The 21524-nt window shown below is 44.1% G+C and overlaps 1 long non-coding RNA gene across 1 annotated transcript in view; it reads left to right on the top strand.

Annotated features, from left to right (window-relative positions):
* LOC148898347 (uncharacterized) overlaps positions 1-19371 on the top strand; it is a 295352-nt gene extending 275981 nt beyond the window's left edge. Inside the window, exons 2-3 of the long non-coding RNA XR_016115102.1 lie at positions 15947-16381; positions 18631-19371. This is a non-coding gene — a long non-coding RNA (uncharacterized LOC148898347). The remainder of the gene's footprint in view (positions 1-15946; positions 16382-18630) is intronic.
* Positions 19372-21524: the final 2153 nt, after the last annotated feature.

The raw sequence follows: 21524 nt of genomic DNA, 5'->3' as shown, positions 1-21524 counted from the left end.
CCTACTTGTGGGGCATACCCACAAACAACATTGAACATCACACCTTCAATTTCTAGCTTCAAACTCATCATTCTATCTGATACTCTTTTTACTTCTAAGACATTCCTAACAAACTCCTCTTTTAAGATAACCCCAACTTCATTTCTCTTTCTGTCTTCACCATGATAGAACAACTTAAACCCGGACCTTAAGCTTCTAGCCTTGCTCCCTTTCCACCTGGTCTCCTGGACACACAGTATGTGTATCTTCCTTCTCTGCATCATGTCAACCAGCTCTCTACCTTTACCTGTCATTGTTCCTACACTTAGTTCTATACTCTTGGCATTCCATTTCTCTCTTTTCCTCCGGGCACACATCACTCCTCTCCTTCTTTGACCAACAGTAGTCAATTTTCCACTGGCACCCTGAAGGTCAACAGTACCAATGGCGGCCGTTGTTAACCTGGGCCTTGACCGATCCGATATGGCAGGGGTCGGGAACCTATGGCTCGCGAGCCATATATGGCTCTTTTGATGATTGCATATGGCTCGCCGATAAAACTAAAATATGTATTTACTTTTTCGTTTCGTCGTTTTTTTTCGCCGTTCATTTCCCGTTGGGGCTGCAGTTGGCGGAAAGCGCAATTTTGATTGGATGACACTGACCTAGAATGGTCGAAAGCGCCATGTTGATTGGATGATAGTGGCCGTCATGTTGAAACAGGTAAACGCCCCTTTAACTGAGCCCAACGAGTGCACTTCAGCGTGAATACACCGGTGTGTGTGCGGGGAACCGCATCGGGTGGGAGTGAGCTGGGGGGTGACGCAGCCTCCCTGGAAGTGTGACAGCGGGCGTCTGCTGAGGTCTTCAAGCCGGCTTTCGATCACCGAATGTGGCCGTGCACGGGGGAATCTCAGCCTGTTCCTTTTGAAATATTTTCAAAATGTTTGAGCTCCAGCAAGACGGCCAGGAGAGAAAATGTTCTGATTCTAATTTGCAATGAAACAATACCATCGATGAAACAGTCGAATGTCAGTGACATTTTAACAAGCCCCATGTTAACGTTAGCATCGACATACTTCTGCGAGAAGTATATTGCAGATAGCAAGTGTGGAAGCTTATGAGCCGTGTGCAGGCTAGCTAGAAGTAACATCGCCTCTGGACCGGCAAATTGAATTTCATTCCGATCGTTTTCCTGAAATTTTACCAAACACGAGGAACGGAAAACCATTCATGTTAACGGTGAGTACTATCACAGTTATTTTAAATAATGAATTCTGATATTTTGTTGAAAAGTGTCCGCGCATGCACGTGCACACGCGCAAGCGAGCGTTTGTATGTGCGCGCGCGCACGCGAGCATTTGTATGTGCGCGCGTGCGTGTGGCTCTCGCTGAAAAACATTTCTAAATATTTTACATTTATGGCTCTTTTAGTCAAAAAGGTTCCCGACCCCTGCGATATGGGATTCATAGGTTTGATTCGCATATTTGTTTTGGCACATTTTTTTTATGTCGGATGCCCTTCCTGACACAACCCTGTCTTTATCCGGGCTTGGGACCGGCACAATAAGACACTGGCTTGTGCCCCCTTGTGGCTGCATTATTTACATAATAATAATAATAATAATAATAATAATAATAATAATAATAATAATAATAATAATACTAATAATAATAATAAAAATTTCTAAGTGCCTTTCAACACTCAATCACATTCAAGGGATAAGAATTGTTATTATTAGTATTATTCTTTTTTTGTGTGGGTGAACAGCAGCAGCCATTCGTGCCAGTGTTCACTCTACCCAGAAGTAACACAGCAGCAAAGTTATGAAAGGAAGACGAAAGAAGTAGAAAAACTAAATACATGAGCTGCTGGAAATGCAGCCACTCTCGCAGTGTCATCTTGAAGTAAAAAAAAAAAAAAACACAAAAAAACTAAATAACAAATAATATGACAACACAAAGACACAGAGAGCAATTCATTCTTCAGCACTTGCTGTACCCCCTTTGTGACATGAAGCAGTTCTAGATGAAAGAGAGGATCAAAGCATCCTTTTCAGCAGTGGATCGTCATGGTGGAATGTGCACGTCTACTACAAGCTAAATGTTGAAAGCAAACACGAAGCTGCAGCATCCATTGACGAAAAGAGATTGTCTCACATCTCCTGTCCCACATAAATCCGCTTCAATTCCAAACCGCGACAGTTCCACAGCACTCTGTGCTGACACTACTTTCTTCTTATTGCGGGCTCCTCAAGCCATCATCTTTGAAAAAGTTTACCCTTTGTCTTGCGAAAAATATCAGTTCTGATACCAAACTCTCACATCATTCCGACTTCGTGGTGGCTATCAACTCACCACACAAAAATAGACAAAATACGAATTCAATGGACAGTGGGACAGCAGAAAAAAATCATGAGCACCGCCCTGCCCAATGTCGAGGACTTGCACACTGTTAAAATCGAAACAAGGGCGGGGAAAATCCTACTGGACCCTTCACACCCTGCCCACCACCTTTTCCAGCGACTCACCCATCCATGTGCACTAATTCAGCAGACATTTAAACAGCTTCATCCCCCAAGCCATTAACTCTCTCAAGCATGGTGTCAAACATACGGCCCGCTGACCGGAACCTGCCCCCAAGGAGGTTTAATCAGGCCCGCACAATTTTAAAAATGGAAAAAATGCACAAACGACATGCAATTCATATTTTTAATGAGGCGCAATTCAAGTATTGTCCACTAAAGGGCAGATTGGTGCTGTTTCGATCAACGTAGAAGAAAACCGTGGTTTTTTTTTTTCAACCCAGTCATTTTTTTTTCAACCGCGGTTTCAACACGAAACTGGCAAGTGGCAACCCCGCTCATTTCCCCTGTCTGAGAGATGTGTGTGTGTGACCAGACCTAATGCGGAAGTGAGGCGGTACAAAGACAAGATTGCAGGATTACTGTGGGAGTTTAACGATGAGAAGGTTTCTTCAGCCGTCATCTGTACAAAAGTGAAGGTTTCGGACGTTTCGCCTCCTATCCAAGAGGCTTCGTCAGCGAACTAAAGTCTGACTGGTCGTATCGGCCCCATTTATATATCCCTAATGTCCAGACCTGGTGGCGCCGGACACAGCTATGATAGGTCCCTACTCTCAGGTTGGGGGGGGGGGCGCGGGACCCCCCCCCACCCTGTGGCCCCACTGATTGTTCCTACATTCCTGACTAACGATTGGCCTATTACACCCACTCACCCCGGTATCACCTCATCAGCATAACGACCCTCATCAGCATTGCGAAAGTTGCCTAACCTGTTTTGCCTGAGCAGGCTATTGTATGAACGATCCAAATTGAACCTCACACCACCAGACCGGTTTAATGAAGGATTTTGTTGTTTTATAAGAATCGCCTCTTTCACCCCCCTTTCAAACCATCTATGTTCTTTCGCTAAGATTTTAACCTCATTGTCGTCAAATGAGTGGTTGCTAGCTTTTAGGTGCAAATGTACTGCCGATTGAGGCCCACTAGTATTATCCCTGCGATGTTGATAAAGTCTTTTTTTGAGAATTTGTTGAGTCTCCCCAATGTACTGCTCTTTACAATTTTCATTCTTACAATGTATGGAATAAACTACATTACTTTGTTTTTCATTTGGTAGCCTATCTTTTGGATGCACTAATTTTTGCCTTAACGTGTTTATCGGTTTGAAATAAGTAGGAATTTTATGTTGCCAAAGGACTCTTTGTAATTTTTCAGAAACTCCTGCAATGTACGGTACTGCTACTCCTCTCCTTTTAGAATTTTGAGAATTATTGGTTTCGTTCGCTATTCTTTCTTTCTGACATTTGTTGAATGACCACTGAGGGTACCCACAGTTAGTGAGTGCTCTCCTGATATGTTTAGACTCCTTTTCTCTACCTTCAGTGCTAGTTGGTATTAGTTTAGCCCTATGCTGGAGGGTTCTGATAACTCCTAGTTTATGTTGTGAAGGGTGGTTAGAGTCAAAAAGTAAGTATTGGTCAGTGTGCGTAGCCTTCCTAAAGACTTCTGTTTTTAGCGCTCTGTCCTCTTTTATAATTACTTTACCACAGGGCCACAGGGGGGGGGGGGTCCCGCGCCCCCCCCCCCCCAACCTGAGAGTAGGGACCTATCATAGCTGTGTCCGGCGCCACCAGGTCTGGACATTAGGGATATATAAATGGGGCCGATACGACCAGTCAGACTTTAGTTCGCTGACGAAGCCTCTTGGATAGGAGGCGAAACGTCCGAAACCTTCACTTTTGTACAGATGACGGCTGAAGAAACCTTCTCATCGATGGACCACTCCTGTACGACTGAGAGCTTACACAGACGTGTGGGAGTTTAAGAAACTTTTTCATGTATTTGGTGAATTTGAAACAGAATTTTCAGTTTTTTTGCTCACATTTCAGAGTTTAAACAAACAAATAAATAAAGCAAAAAATGCGTTCAACGCTCACGAACAAGCACTTAAATGACATTGTGCACGTGTCAGCTAGTCAGGACATGACACCTGCTATTATTGATGCACTTGTACAGGCCAAAAGATGCCAACTATCAGGAACAAAAACAATGGTTTAAAAATTCCTTTCTTTATGAATCTCATTTCATCTTAAAGTGCATTATTATATTTTTAGATACCAATTTATCGTTCAAGTTTTGTGCTTTTGTAGAATCATCGGGATCATTTGCAATGCATATGTGTGAATGACAAAAGTAAATTGTACATTTGTTCATGCAACGAAATGTTGTGTAAAAGGAATGCTCATTAAATGTCATCATTTTTCTAATGTTCTTATGCTTCTTTACACCAAAACTAATGAAAGACGTAATATTTTCGTTATTTATAGCATGTATGGTAAAGTTTTAATGGTCCGGCCCACTTGACATTTACCGAGGCCCTATGTGGCCCATGATGTGAAATGAGTTTGACACCCCTCCTCTAAAGTCTAAGCAGTCACTCAAATATAACTTTATAGTACATTTCCTGATTTTTTTCTGATGAAACTAGTGCAGCATGTTCTACTGGAGACAAATTCCTTGTGTGTTCTACATACAATAAAGGCAATAAAGATTATTCTGATTCTGATTCTGACCTTACCTGACAATAATCAGAACTGTGTGCGAAAATGAAATGGGTACGAACATCCCTAATCTGTGAAAAAACGCCTTACTGTTGTTAATGCACCTTAATTTGAGGAATTGGCTTATTCAATGTTAGTTATTCATCGGTCCATCCTTCCATCCATTTTCCGTACCGCTTATTCCTCATTAGGGTCAGAGGGAGTGCTGGAGCCTATCTCAGCTGTCTTCTGGCACGAGGTGGGGGACACCCTGAATTGGTTGCCAGCCAATCGCAGGGCACACAAAGACATACAACAGTTACTCTCACACTCATACCAAGGGACAATTTTGGAGTGGTCAATCTGCCAGCCATGCATGTGTCTGGAGTGTGGGAGGAAACCGGAGGACCCTGAGAAAACCCACGCGGGCCCAAGGAGCACATACAAACTCCATACAGGGAGGCCAGACCGGGACGCGAACCGGCGACCTCTGCACTGTGAAGCCGGTGTGCAAACCACTCGCCTACCGAGTGTTTCATCTGTGGTGTGATTGTTGACAAGATCAGTGGCGCTGGGCGATGACGTCAGCAGGAGGCGCCAAGGACCAGGAGGGGGAGTGACTGGGAAGAAAGATTGCATTGGAGGCAAAATAAAAAGTTACCCACGTTAACGCAACAGCTGGACTCACGTGTGCCTTATTTGACAACACGACATGGTGTCAGAAGTCCGAGATATCCGAGTGAAGTTGCCGTGCTTTCTCTGTGATAATTTTACCTAGTTCCTCATCAATTGTGTTCTGTTTAGCTGGGTTGATAGCTTTTTGCATCAAGTGTTCAGATGGCTTGTGCAGGTTATTTGTGGAGCCTGATTGATAGGATATTTTAACCTTGGAGTCTACACTCTGCCTTTGAACTATCAATTAAGTTGAAACGAGTCCAAATTTCACTGTGTTTTCTATTCATTTTCTCACTCTATGTCATCTGCCTATCTATTTTAATTTGCAGCTCTGTGTTTCTGTACCCCCCCCCCCCTCCCTCACTGCTGCGTTCTTGACCAATGACGTGTGGCTTTAACGTAGACTGGGGGCGGGGAATAGAGGTCAAAAAAGTCCGCTGCCATTTCCTTGTTTGGAAAAGTTGGGGGAGGGTGCCTCACTGTCTCTCCGTCATCTGCCTATCTATTTTAATTTGCAGCTCTGTGTTTCTGTAACCCCTCCCCCCCACCTCACTGCTGCATTCATGACCAATCACGTGCAGCTTTAACGAAGACTGGGGGCGCGGAATAGGGGGCAAAAAAAGTCCACTGCCATTTCCTTCTTTGGAGAACGGGCTCGTTTACGAACGACACATCACTCATTGTTGTGCTCCGTGTGTACAGTGAACCCTCGTTTATCGCAGGAAATACGTTCAAAAAATAGCCTGTGAGAGGGGAAAAAGTCAGCTTTATTGTCAAATATGCTAATATGCATGACATATGTCTTAATTTGAGGAATTGGCTTATTCAATGTTAGTTATTCATCGGTCCATCCATCCATCCATTTTCCGTACCGCTTATTCTTCATTAGGGTCGCAGGGAGTGCTGGAGCCTATCTCAGCTGTCTTCTGGCACGAGGTAGGGGACACCCTGAATTGATTGCCAGCCAATCGCAGGGCACACAAAGACATACAACAGTTACTCTCACACTCACACCAAGGGACAATTTTGGAGTGGTCAATCTGCCTGCCATGCATGTTTATGGAGTGTGGGAGGAAACCGGAGGACCCTGAGAAAACCCACGCGGGCCCAGGGAGCACATACAAACTCCATACAGGGAGGCCGGACCGGGACGCGAACCGGCGACCTCTGCACTGTGAAGCCGGTGTGCAAACCACTCGCCTACCGAGTGTTTCATCTGTGGTGTGATTGTTGACAAGATCAGTGGCGCTGGGCGATGACGTCAGCAGGAGGCGCCAAGGACCAGGAGGGGGAGTGACTGGGAAGAAAGATTGCATTGGAGGCAAAATAAAAAGTTACCCACGTTAACGCAACAGCTTGACTCACGTGTGCCTTATTTGACAACACGACATGGTGTCAGAAGTCCTGTGGCTGACGTGGTGTGCGCGAAGAGTATATTTTGGAAACGCGGCGGAGAGAAAAAGGCAACATGAGCGACGTAGAGGATGGAACATCGGCACGGGCTAATGGAGCCATGGCGCGAGGTGCACAGCAGGCTGCGGGACCAGTCGTCACCGCGGGGCCGTGCGCCACGTTCAACATCCAGCCGCCAGAACTTTGACTTCTCAAAACCGCAGGAGTGGGAAAAATGGATCAGGAGATTTGAAAGATTTCGCCTGGCAAGTAACCTTAAAGCGAGTTCTGAAGAAAATCAAGTAAACACACTTATTTACTGCATGGGTGACGAGGCTGATGATATTTTACGCGGGTTGAATCTGACGGAGGTTCAACGGTGCACGTATCAAGAAGTCCGGAGGGGACTCCAAGACTTCTTCGTTGTGAAGAAAAATGTCATCTTTGAGCGTGCAATATTCAACATGCGCTATCAAAAGGAAGGGGAGAGTGTGGATTCGTTTGTCACTGCACTGTATGCCCTGGCAGAGCATTGTAGCTATGGGACGCTACGCAATGAACTGATCAGAGACAGAATTGTAGTCGGACTACGGGACAAGGGATTGTCCAAACGATTGCAGTTCGATGCGGATCTGACCCTTGAAAAAGCCATAAGAATAGCACGGCAAAGTGAGGAGGTGAAGAGGCAACAGCCTTATCTGCGGGGGGACACCAACTCAGAGGCAAGTGGCGCCGAATCTGTTAACAGAGTGTTCAAAAGCAAATTAAAGACGGCTAAAAACTCACCCAACTATGCCAATAGCCAGCCAAACAAGCCCCACAGTACTCACTTTAGAAAGGAAAGGGGGGCACAGTCAATGTGCCAGAAATGCGGCAGCTCTCCTTCTCATCCAAAATTTGATTGTCCGGCCCATGAGGTGAAATGTCATGCTTGCGGGCGGAAGGGACATTTTCAGCGCGTATGTAAATTCAAATCGACGCATGAAATTACAGGAGATGAGGAAGACGAGGGGGAGGAAGCAGTTCTCCTTGGCAGTGTTGTGACCGTGATCCGTGGATGGTCAAGATCGACATAAATCAGCCCAGTGTGATGTTTAAAATCGATACTGGCGCCGACGTCACTGTTCTGCCATACAAAGCATTCAAGGTCACGTATCAAAACAATCTCCCTAAACTCAAAAAGGCAACAAAACGACTCCTGGGACCAGGGAGCAGCCCTCTTGAGGTTGTGGGCGTCGCCAAGCTGCCGCTGAGAAAAGGTGAGAAGGAGGTGATGGAGGATGTTTACATCAGTGCATACTGCCTTGCTGGGGAGATCTGTGAGCTGCAGGCTGGGGCTCGTCGCACGCCTAGGCAGCGTCACTATGCAGTCATTAAAAGACAACTACCCAAAAATATGTACTGAACTGCGTACAACATCAAACTGAAACCAGGGTCTGAACCTTTCTCTTTAAAAACACCAAGGAGGATTCCATTGCCATTAATGGACAAAGTCAAGAAAGAGCTATCCCACATGGAACGACTCGGAGTAATAAAAAGAATCGAGCAGCCAACAGACTGGTGCGCTGGCATCGTGGTAGTGCCCAAGAAATCAGGTGCTGTATGAATCTGTGTCGACCTCACCAAACTCAACGAGTCAGTCTGCAGAGAAAAGTATATCTTGCTATCAGTGGAGGAAACACTCGGCATGCTGGCTGGAGCCGGGGTTTTTAGTAAGCTGAATGCAAAAATGGGGTTCTGGCAAATACCCCTAACACCTAATTCCACAAAGCTTACAACATTCATCACGCCATTTGGACGCTATTATTTCAAGAGGCTCCTCACCAAACTCAACGAGTCAGTCTGCAGAGAAAAGTATATCCTGCTATCAGTGGAGGAAACACTCGGCATGCTGGCTGGAGCCAGGGTTTTTAGTAAGCTGAATGCAAAAATGGGGTTCTGGCAAATACCCCTAACACCTAATTCCACAAAGCTTACAACATTCATCACGCCATTTGGACGCTATTATTTCAAGAGGCTACCTTTTGGGATAGCCTCCGCCCCTGAACACTTTCAAAACAGAATGGTAACAGAGGTTACAGAAGGGCTGGACGGTGTTGTTTGCCTCATGGATGATGTGCTCATATGGGGCCAAACGCAGGAGGAGCACGATGCCCGCCTACATGCTACCTTGGAGAAAATCCAGGAGGCAGGCATCACTCTCAATGTGGAAAAATGTGAACTGTCAAAGTCAGAGGTGACATTTCTAGGCCATGTGATCTCAGACAGCGGCATCAGGCCAGACCCAGCTAAAACTGAGGCAGTAAGGATGATGCCGGAACCAACAAATCTAACAAAGTTGAGAAGTTTTCTCGGAATGATGAACCAACTGGGGAGGTTTGTGCCGGGGTTGGCAGATCGAGACAAGCCTCTCCGAGACCTCCTGTCCAAACGGAACTGCTGGGTGTGGGGCGTCGACCAGGCACGAGCCTTTCAAGATTTAAAAGACGCGCTGACGTCCACACCGGTGCTGGCCATGTTTGATCCCAACAGAGAGAGTAAAGTCTCTGCAGATGCGTCGTCGTACGGGTTGGGCGGAGTTCTTCTCCAAAAGTGGGAGGAAGAATGGAGACCAATAGCTTATGTGTCACGCTCGCTCACATCTACGGAGCAGAGATATGCTCAAGTGGAGAAGGAGGCTCTGGGGCTGACCTGGGCCTGCGAGAGGTTTCGTAACTTTCTCATCGGGAAGCATTTCTTGATGGAGACGGACCACAAACCTCTCCTGAGTCTCCTGGGGTCCCAAGCCCTGGATACATTACCTCCACGGATACAACGCTTCAGAATGCGACTCTTGCGCTACTCTTACTCCATCTCTCACGTCCCAGGAAAAAGCCTGTTGACAGCCGACACACTGTCTCGAGCTCCAGTGGAGAAGGGGGTGACACCAGATGACAAAGAATTGCTCGAAGATACGAACATCTACGTCGACATGGTGATGGAGAACCTCCCGGCAACCACTGATTACCTCGAAAGGCTGAGAGAGCAGCTGCAGAGGGAAAGCGTGTGTGCACGTGTGATGCAGTTGTGCAAAGAAGGCTGGCCTGAACAAGGCCCCAATGAACCGGCACTCAGGCTGTACAGAGCAGAGCAGGCATTCCTCACAGTCCACGACGGAATCCTACTGAAGGGACAGAGAATTGTCATACCTTCAACCATGAGAAATGATGTTCTCGTTAAACTGCATGAAGGTCACCAGGGCGTGGTAAAGTGTAGAGAACGAGCGCAGCGGGCGGTGTGGTGGCCTGGGCTAAGCCAACAGCTGAACGAGTTGGTTTTCAACTGCCGAACATGCTGCAAGGAGAGACTGAACCACAGAGAGCCAATGATTCCATCACCGTACCCAGGAAGACCATGGGAAAAGCTAGTAGCAGATTTGTTCATGCTCGGAAACAAGACCTACTTGCTGGTTGTAGACTACATGTCAAGGTATGTGGAAATAGCTCTGTTGGCCTCCACAAAATCGAACGAGGTAATCTGCCACCTCAAATCAATATATGCACGCCATGGGATCCCGGACCTTTTGGTTTCGGATGGAGGGCCTCAGTTCTCCGGAACAGTCTTCACAGAGTTTGCGGAGTCCTATGGGTTCCGCCACATTACAAGTAGACCACGATACCCTCAAGGCAATGCCGAGGCAGAACGTGCAGTTCAGACGATCAAAAGCCTCTTGAAAAAAGCAGATGACCCCGATCTGGCCTTGCTTGCGTACAGGGCTACCCCTCTTGAAAACGGGTACAGCCCCGCTCAGCTTCTCATGGGGAGGAGACTCCGCACGAGGGTTCCCATCCTTCCTGTCCTGCTTAACCCAGCCATCCCCGACCGAGAAGCCATCATCCAGAAGGAAGATGAGAAGAGGACAAAAGATGCACAACGCTACAACACGCGACATCGTGCACAGAACCTCGTCAGACTCAACCCGGGACAGCGTGTGTGGATTAAGGACCAAGGAGCGGAAGGAGCCATCATCGGAAGACATGCTTCCCCACGATCATATCTGGTAGAGGGACCTCACGGGACCATCAGACGAAACCGGCGTTATCTCATCCCAATGAGGTCCTCGCCTGAGCAGAGTGGCTGTGATGCAGCGGAGCAGTCTGCGGGAAGCGATCCAGAAGCGGGACCACTACAGCACAATCTTCCAGAACCACCACCCACTCCTACTACCAAGACCAGGTTTGGGAGAGTCGTGGTGACTTGTGATTTTCTTTTTTTCACCCATTTTCCCCCTACTTTCAGGCTCTGCTTGCAGGGTTGTTTGTTAAAAAAAAAAAAAAAAAAAAAACCGGGGGTGGGTGTATTACGAATATTGAGATGTACTTGTACATGCTGTTCTGTTTGTCCATACAATGTTCAGCCCATTACAGAGCATAGAGGAGGATCAGTTAAGATGGACCATCAAGTTGTTGTTCTCAAATGGATTGTCTCAAATATGTTTGTTTTTCCTATGCGATCCCTTGTCACAGTCTGAGGGACGAGCAGACCTTTCAACCACGAGGCAGAATAATCCTCAAGGTCTGTTGAATCATTGGTAGTCTATCCAATGATTCTAGAAAGGGGAGATGTGGTGTGATTTTTGACAAGATCAGTGGCGCTGGGCGATGACATCAGCAGGAGGCGCCAAGGACCAGGAGGGGGAGTGACTGGGAAGAAAGATTGCATTGGAGGCAAAATAAAAAGTTACCCACGTTAACGCAACAGCTGGACTCACGTGTGCCTTATTTGACAACACGACATCATCAATGGATGACGAACTTCCAGGTTGCCTCTTGACGATATCCGAGTGAAGTTGCCGTGCTTTCTCTGTGATAATTTTACCTAGTTCCTCATCAATTGTGTTCTGTTTAGCTGGGTTGATAGCTTTTTGCATCAAGTGTTCAGATGGCTTGTGCAGGTTATTTGTGGAGCCTGATTGATAGGATATTTCATCCTTGGAGTCTACACTCTGCCTTTGAACTATCAATTAAGTTGAAACGAGTCCAAATTCCACTGTGTTTTCTATCCATTTTCTCACTCTATGTCATCTGCCTATCTATTTTTAATTTGCAGCTCTGTGTTTCTGTAACCACCCCCCCCCCCCTCCCTCACTGCTGCGTTCTTGACCAATGACGTGTGGCTTTAACGAAGACTGGGGGCGGGGAATAGAGGACAAAAAAGTCCGCTGCCATTACCTTGTTTGGAAAAGTTGGGGGAGGGTGCCTCACTCTCTCTTCGTCATCTGCCTATCTATTTTAATTTGCAGCCCTGTGTTTCTGTAACCCCTCCCCCCCACCTCACTGCTGCATTCATGACCAATCACGTGCAGCTTTAACGAAGACTGGGGGCGGGGAATAGGGGACAAAAAACTGCCATTTCCTTGTTTGGTGAACGGGCTCGTTTACGAACGACACATCACTCATTGTTATGCTCCGTGTGTACAGTGAACCCTCGTTTATCGCAGGAAATACGTTCAAAAATAGCCTGTGAGAGGGGAAAAAGTCAGCTTTATTGTCAAATATGCTAATATGCATGACATACAACACAGATGAAATTAATGTCCTCTTGGACCCAGTGTGCAAGGCACTTACAATATGGCTAAAAGAGACATACAATTCACAACAGTACAATGTAGTCAGCTTTTTTTCTTTTTATTTTACAATGCAAAACTGTACATACTGCAGAATGAAACAAAAAATAAAACCTGTTTTTTAATACTTTAAAGAACGGTGTTGTAAAACAATATTTTGCTGCTGCGCATATTTGTCCTTACTCCGCTGCGCTGTAGCGACTTTTTCTACTGAAGGAGTCTTTCTCCGAGCGAAGAACATTGTTATCGGTAGTTGTTGGCACTCTTTCTTTCTTTCTTTCTTTTTTTGAGAATAGGGAACAGCTCATGGAGCAGAATGCTCCATGAGCTGTTCAAAGCCAGTGTGTTTGATTTTATTCTGCTTTGTTTGCAGTGTTGTTTCTTTTATTTTTTTTGTTTGCACATTTGCATGCCATTAATAAAAAATAAAAATTAAAACTAAACTTTTTTTCCCCTGAAAAAAAATCTGCGATGCACTGAAGCCGCGATAAGTGAACCACGAAGTAGCGAGGGATCACTGTATCCTGAAATATACAGTAAAGTCTCGTTATATCGATATTCAAGGGAGTCCGAAAAAATATCGATATAACCGGGACTATCGATATATCCGACCCTGTTTGCATGTAATTTTCTCAGTGCGTGCATAGAAATAGTATCGATATAACCGGGACTATCGATATATCCGATATCGATATAACGAGACTTTACTGTAGTTTATATGCCAAGTTAAATTCTCCAGAATTTAATGTTCGTAAGCCGAAAAGTTCGTTAGCCAAAGCGTTCGTAAGTCGATATATCACTGTATTTCAGATGTATTTTTATATTCTGAATATTCACCTGGAACCTTGCCACATCTAACTTGTATTCAAGACAATGCAAAGTCAACTTATTTCCGACCAAAAAACAAACATGTATTTGGGTATTGCAATGCTAACCTATGTATCGCTTCTACCCACATAGCCTTTGGAATTCAATTTGCTCCACAATGCATGCACCTTCTGTTCTCTTCTGGTGATTCATGTTAGTGGCGCTGTACTTAATTTGAACAAAAAGTAAACATCTGGACACCAGATGTAAAACAAAGAGGACAGAGTATCACATTGACAGGTCAGCTCTCCGGAAAACATACTTCAGTGTGATGTGGAGACAAGAGGACATAGGGAAGGAAAAAAAAAACATATTTCACCACACATGTCTAGAACTATAGTTAGGTCAGGGGCTACCGTCCAACATGTTTTCCAAGTCTCCCTGTTGCAACGCACTTGATTCAAGGGAACAGGCTCAATGGATGTCACGATCTGGTTGGCGACCAACGGGTGGCGCTGTCGGCCCCGCCGGCACCTGCACAGGTGTTTGTCGTCCCAATCCGTGGCAGAGTGTCACATTCTGGTTGGCGACCAACGGATAGCGCTGACGGCCCCACTGTCAGTTGCAAAGGTGTTGGTCGTCCTCATCAGTGGCAGTTAAAAGGACTCCCGGCTCAACCATTCCGTGTCGGGTCATTGTATGTGTTTGCTGCACCCTGTCAGGTTTATTTAATCTTGGCAGACTTTTACCCTTGGTTTTCTTTGATACTTTGTACTTTTCTGTTCAGATGACTTTGATGTTTTAGATTTTGTTCCTGCTGACTTTATTTTAATACAATTTGTCAAATACAACCTGCTGCTCCCTCCTGCCTGCTTCTTTGGCATCCACAACCATCACCACCTCGCAAACCATGACAATAGACACATGTGATTCAAATGATCAGATCATCAGCAAGTTCTGCAGATTTTGGACACTTTAAGTCATTTTTATTGGTGTTTTGCATTTGACTAAAATATCATACTTCGTGTTTTGGGTATTTTAGATGTTATAAAACGTTTTTCTGATGTCAGTTAAAAAACAAAAAAGTGGAAGTCAGTTGTCCTTTAAGCAACACTTGTAATTTCATCATTTATTAAGAATATGTACAGAATGTTATAACGAAACACATGTACAATATAACATGTTAAACTATATAAATAAAAACGTTTGAAAAAAAAATATGGTGTACGGTTATTTTGTATTTTGTAAGGGAAAATACAACAGTTTGTCAAGGCATGGAGCCGTGGAGGTATACAGGTATGGACTTTTCATCCTTTATTGGCTCCATAAAACCTCAGGGCCTCACAGGCTTATATAGTGGTTTCAGTAGCATTGCAGTTTGAAATTGTCTTGTGGCATCCCAAAGCAAAGTCAGCAATTTTTTGCCTCCTGTCTTATCATATTTCTAAATCCACCTGAAATACAGGACTTTGGAACGACCTATCATCTCGAGAAATGGAACATCAAGGACAAACGATCTGCTTTTGTAAATGCTCCATAGTTTTCACACACAAACACACACATGCACGCACACGCGCACACACACACACACACACAAGCACACGCACACACACATACACACATACACACACGCACACGCGCGCACACACACACACACACGTGCGCACTGACGCACGCACACACACACACACACACACACACGCACACTGCGAGACTAATAAAGGCAAATCCAAATCCAAATCCAAATCCAAAATCCAAAATGAGCATACCAGCCACTGCCTCAAAAAAGCCATACAAAGATGATTACGGAATTCGACAACTAACAAGAAATTGACCAAGTGTAAAAGAAGTATTTTTAAAAGAGAAAGCATTCCTTTTCTTCATACTTCCTCTTTTTAGCCAGTCGTTATGAGACGACAAAAAGAGGAACAAAGATCTTAATGAAATGCTTGAGCAATGCTTTGTAACCGCTTTGAGTGAAAAATATTGCCTTATGATCATTGCTTTCTCAGTAATGTCATATGATGTGTCACAAAAGATAAGGTTTAAAAATGCCTACGGGAGAGATGTGCTAACAACATGTCAATGTATATACATTATAACCGGCGGCAGATTGTCTATCATTGAGAGACTGAATCAGCTCACAGGTCGTGACTCAGCCTCGTCTGGGACGTGAGGTCCCTTTCAACCCGTTCAAACCAGAAAACAATTGAGCAACGTGTATTGACATGTCCTGACATGACCAGACTTAACCTCGCCGAGGAGCATCGCGCCCGTGTCCTATCTTGAACTGTACTCTCTCCTCCCTGGGAATGGAACATTCTAGAACAACATGTGACCAAGAAGATAAAAAAGGGGACAATTAAGAAACCGGAAAGAGAAAGGGTGCGGTCAGCGAGCCTTTGGACTCCGTGACCAGGAAGACGGTAACCCTTCTCGCTTAGACTTAGAGGAGCTCAAGTGAAATGAATTCAGGTTCTGAGACGCGGAGGGCAGGGACGAGCCCAACGGCATCAACACAGACCTGAATCTCCGGAAAAATGGCCAGGGGCTACGGAGAGATTCTGTGGATCTGAGAGCTAGCGGGCGAGATGTGTCCAACGGCACAGACCTCCTCAGGCTCGGAGGGGTGATATTCCACTGTTCGACGAGTTAGCTCTCTGCAGGTTGATTTATTATCCGTTTTGGTCTCATGAGAGTTCCTGAGAAAAAAGTATCATTTTAGTTTCGCCGAAATTGTGGATTTATCAATTTTGTTTCTATGTTTTTTTTTAATTGGATACACCGCGAAGACCCCATGATCGGTGGAATTATGAGAAATTGCCTCACATGAGCGGGCTCAAGGTCCTTCCGGAGTGGTAAGAAATCAAGTTCCACTAATTACTAAAAATTAACCATTAAAGAATTAGGCAATTGCCTCGGGAGAAATCTGTGAAAGGTTAACCGCTGATAGATAAAAGCATAACCGCATAGACAAGATGATTATATTTTAATTTTTATTCATTAGAATTTGTAGATTATTTTATTTGATTATTCTTAATTTTTCTTTTATTCATTAATCCTTTTATCATGGGAGAATCGACATGAAAATGTAATCGGCATTAAAGGGTTGTGACGTCCGGGATCGCAGTTGTGAAATACCAGTTCCTCGCTGGTTCCGCATCGTATGAGAAAGGAAATGAATCACAATAAACCCGTTGATTGCATAAGTGCGAGTCATTGTCGTTTCTGAAAAGATATCAAGAGATCCTCACCATTACAACCTCCTAAACGAAAAAAGTGTGAACGGCGGGAACGGTTGGTCGCGACGGTTTCTCTTTTTGATCTATGTCGAAAATTGAAAGGTTCGAAGCTTTTTATTCCGGCTTGTAGGTTAAGCCCAAACCTACAAAAAAAAAAAAAAAAAAAAAACAGAGTGATTGTAACAACGGTGATTAAACTTTGACCCAGTTGTGATACCAATTGCAACAGCGTGAAAAATATAATGAGAGTAAGTTGTCGTAAAAGCAAAGGTTTCCATTCTCTATTTTTCTGATTCTGATAAAGAATGAGAGCGGGCGGGCATCGTAAGCCCAATGTTCGCTCTCTTTGAGGTTACTCGTCGGAAGCAAAGGCGGAACGGAGGAAGACTGGGTGGACTTCGCAAAAGTAGCTAGATTTACTGACCTCGGGGCAGTGAGTACCTGGGCGAATTTATCTCAGCGGTCGGCTCGCAGAAAGAGAGGAAGTTAAAAAGGAAAAACTTGCGGCTGGTGGCTGAGTGCGAGGGCAGAGTGGCGAAGCTGCGGAGGGGGTCCTCGCGCGCCCTTCCCCATCTTTCTTTCTCTTTCTCTCTCTCGCGCTCCCACTCGCCCGAGGGGACTTCCCCTTCCCTTGAAAGCCCGTTACCAGGAGGGCAGATCTACGGGGTCAAATCAAAATAGGACAGGAGGAAGGAGCGAGCGTTCCTCCTCCCTCCGATTTCCCGAATCGATTTTCCCGTCGCTGACAACACACACACACACACACACACACACACACACACACACACACACACACACACACACACACACACACACACACACACACACACACACACACACACACACACACACACACACACAGGCACACACCGCATCCTTCTTCCGATATAGTCGCTCTCTCTCCTGTGGACATGTCCAAACCATCTCAGTCTGGCCTCTCTAACTTTCTCCAAAGCCTCTAATATGAGTTCTCCCTGTAATGTACTCATTCCTGATCCGATCCAACCTGGTCACTCCCAAAGAAAACCTCAACATCTTCAGCTCTGCTACCTCCAGCTCTGCTTCCTGTCTTTTCTTCAGTGGCACTGACTCCAGTCCAAACATCATGGCTGGTCTCACCACCGTTTTATACACTTTTCCATTCATCCTAGCTGAAAACATTCTATCACACAGCACACCTCCCATTTTTCTCCAGCCGTTCCAGCCTGCCTGGACACGCTTTTTCACCTCTTTTCCAGATTCTCCATTGCTTTGGATAGTTGAGCCCAAGTACTTAAAATCCTCTAGCTTCCTTATCTCTTCTCCCTGTAGCATCACTTTTCTGTCACTCCAGACTTACTCATGCAATACCACATCTCTTCTCAAGGTTTTTAATCAGCAAAAATGATGAGAAGTCTCCAAAGAAAAAAGAAGAGAAGCCAAACCAGAGGTTAAGTTACCAACAGTCCTTATGGAAGGTGACTGTCCTTCCATAAGCCATCACCGACCATCAAATACGTAAATAAAATGTTATTTTATAGCACAGTTTATTTCTTTAATTACAGTCCTCATGTAATGTGCCTCTCTTTGTGACTTTATGACACAATGCAGTGTATTTCTTTCATTACAATACAATAGCACATTTATTATTCATAGAATTAGGTATGTTGTGTGTAGTTTTAGGCCTTTTTTCGTTAAAAACTTTTTGAAAACCCGAATTTGAAATTTGAAAAATATTATGGAAACCCGCGAACGTATTATTCCCATTTTAATGGTTTCCTATGGGATTTTTTTGGGGGAGATACACACTTTTCGCCTTATACAATCTGTCTGGGAACCAATTAAGTTCGTAAGTTGAGGTCTCACTGTATGTTTCTCTCATTTAGGCGCCACCATCACCACCACCACGTTCCACAGTGCCTACAACCCGTCTCGCACCAGCCACTACAGTGATGGAGTGACAAGTGCACCTTGGACTATGAACCACCCCTGTGGAAACAGGCAGAGAAGCCTGGGTTTTGAGGATGTACACCAGTGCAGCCTGCCAAAACCTGTAAATAGATATATTAAGTGGAATAATCCATCATTTTTTTACATAATGTTTATTCAGTCAAGAGTGGTGGGCATCTGGAGCCTATTCCTTCCGATAATGGGGATTAGGCAGAATACGACCCAGATTGAAAGGCACAGTTGATGACTGTTTAGCAGAACCACCTTGCAGTGCAAAGATGCAGAGTTAAATTTCCTCGCTCCGGCCTTCCTGTCTGGAATATGCATGTTATCTTTGTGCCTGTGTGGATGTTCTCTGGGTATTTCGGTTTGCTCCCACATTCCAAGTACATGTACATCAGGTTAATGAAACACTCTAAATCAGGGGTGCTCACACTTTTTCAGCATGGGAGCTACTTTTGAAATGATCAAAATGATCTACCCATTACCAGTGTTTGAAATGACGTCTGCCAGGTGGCCCAGGGCATACAACTTTCAAAACATCTCAGCCCGATGGGTGACAACTTCTTCAAGAAAAAAAAAACACTTTTTTTTTTAAATCAAACGTCTGTTTTATTCAGTAAAGCAAAAGCTAAAAGCAAACCGCTACAAGCCAAGTGAACACCTCTTTCTAAGCGGCTTTCAAAACTCTCAAGTACACTTTTCAGTCATGGTGCAGTCCGAGGCACGAAACAGTCTGCTGATTGGCTGCCGGTGCCGAGTATGCAAATGAAAATGTTGCATACTTGGCACCGGCAGCCAATCAGAAACCTGTTTCGTGCTTTGGATTACACTATGACTGAAAAGTGTATTTGAGAGTTTTGAAAGGCGCTTAGCAAGATTAGTCTACGTGGCTTGTAGCGGGTTGCTTTCACTTTATTGAATAAAACAAGTCTTTTATTTTGAAAAAAAAGCGCTTTTTATTTCTTGCAGAAGTTGACGGCGTGGCTGAGACGTTTTGAAAGTTGTACACCCGACGTAAAGTTGTACACCCGACTTAAAGTGTATTTCAAACACTGGTAGGGCGCAGACACTCTGCACACAAAACTCATTTCAACCGTTTATACCGTGGATCTGCCATGGAGAGAAAGACGCATGTGACTCAAAATTTTAATGGGTTATTATACGCCAGTTTTGTGGTCACTGGCCGTGGATGATCATCCTTTGCATTAGTTGTGGTGCGAGAAATTTAGTTTGCTCAGTTGTCAGCGTGTGTCTTGATAGTACGTTTTAAAAGTATACTTATCTCTTCAATTCTCATTTCCTTTTTTCTGTTTTTAATAAATGTTTTTTTTTGTTTAAATCATGAAATTGAAATTGTAAAATATATATTCTTTCATTCATCTTCCTGACCGTTTTATCATCATGAGGGTTGCGAGGGGATACTCAAGCCTATCCCAGCCATCTTCGTGTACTAGGCGGGGACACCCTGAATTGGTTGCCAGCCAATCGCAGGGCATACAGAAACAAATAACAATCCGTGCTCACACTCATACTTTGAAGCAATTTTGGGTGTTTAATCAGTGCAACATACATGCTTTTGGAATGTTGGAGTAAACCAGAGGCAAAACGGGGAACATGCAAATTCCACACAGAGAGACCGCAGTACAATTTGTACTCACAACCTCTGCACTGTAAAGTCAGCGTTCTATACCACTCGACTTATTAATGTATATTTTTTCAATCATGGCGGGTTTGGTGAATGTGCATATTAAAGGTTGGGTTCGGAAAATGAGAACAAAGACAATACGTATATTCAAATAACTATACAAGCACAACACATCGACCCATTATTCAATATATTTGCTGTAATTAGAAAAAAAAGGAAAATCTAAACAGCCATACGACTCTATAAGTGTATTTGGATAATTCTATTCCTGAACCAAAACTCGAGTATAATAGATTCAGTGCAGTATCTCATGTCTATACATACATGAATAATCTATTTTTGTTGAACGATAGATTTTAAACGTCTTACTAAACACAATACGTGGGTCACACATTTTTTTGTGTATTCCATAAGAATTTAACAAATATTTTTGCTTTCCTTTCTGTTGGATTACAACTGACAAAAAAAAAACACGAGTCCTTCTTGTAGTACATATATAAACAAAGTTCTTTGCTCGAAAGGAAAATAATGCTGTTATCTTGGTGGCTCGTGTACTACTTGGGTTTTAGTATCAATTAAATCTTTTGATGTTTTCCATTCATGATTTGTAAAGTAACATATGTAGATAATTTACCATTAAATTATTAAAATCTATGCCCCTCTTTGTTTGTCAAGATTGATCATATTTTGGTTTATTTTGTTCACATTTCTAATTACTATTGATATGACATCTCCCACTCTGCATGTGGTGGATTTTGATTTTTCTCATGTTGCTCTGCCGTCTGAAAAAGTCAATGTGATAATGTCACAGATAATAATGGCCTCTCAGCAGGAAAGCAGTGGAAATTAGACGGATGGGGAGAAGGAAGAAATCAAAGTCAGCTTTATTGTCAAATATGCTAATATGCATGACATACAGCACAGATGAAATTATTGTCCTCTCGGACCCAGCATGCAAGGCACTTATAATGACTTTAACAAACATAATAAACATGAAAACGCCAATTTGAACAGAAATAACAATAATAATAACAATACCAGAAATTAAAAAAAATAAAGAGATGAAGGTTGAAAGTTAATTACTGGGAGGCATTAGAAAAATATGAATGTAAGAGAAAAGACCAGAGGAGATAAAGGGACACTGAGTTCATATGGTTAAGAGGCAAATTGTGGATGAAATTC

The sequence above is a fragment of the Hippocampus bargibanti genome, linkage group LG05 (genome assembly GCF_051943395.1).
Source record: "Hippocampus bargibanti isolate YZ-2025 linkage group LG05, ASM5194339v1, whole genome shotgun sequence".
Classification (NCBI taxonomy): domain Eukaryota; kingdom Metazoa; phylum Chordata; class Actinopteri; order Syngnathiformes; family Syngnathidae; genus Hippocampus; species Hippocampus bargibanti.
The sequence above is the reverse complement of the archived record's forward strand: the minus strand, read 5'-3'. Positions and strand labels throughout refer to the sequence as shown.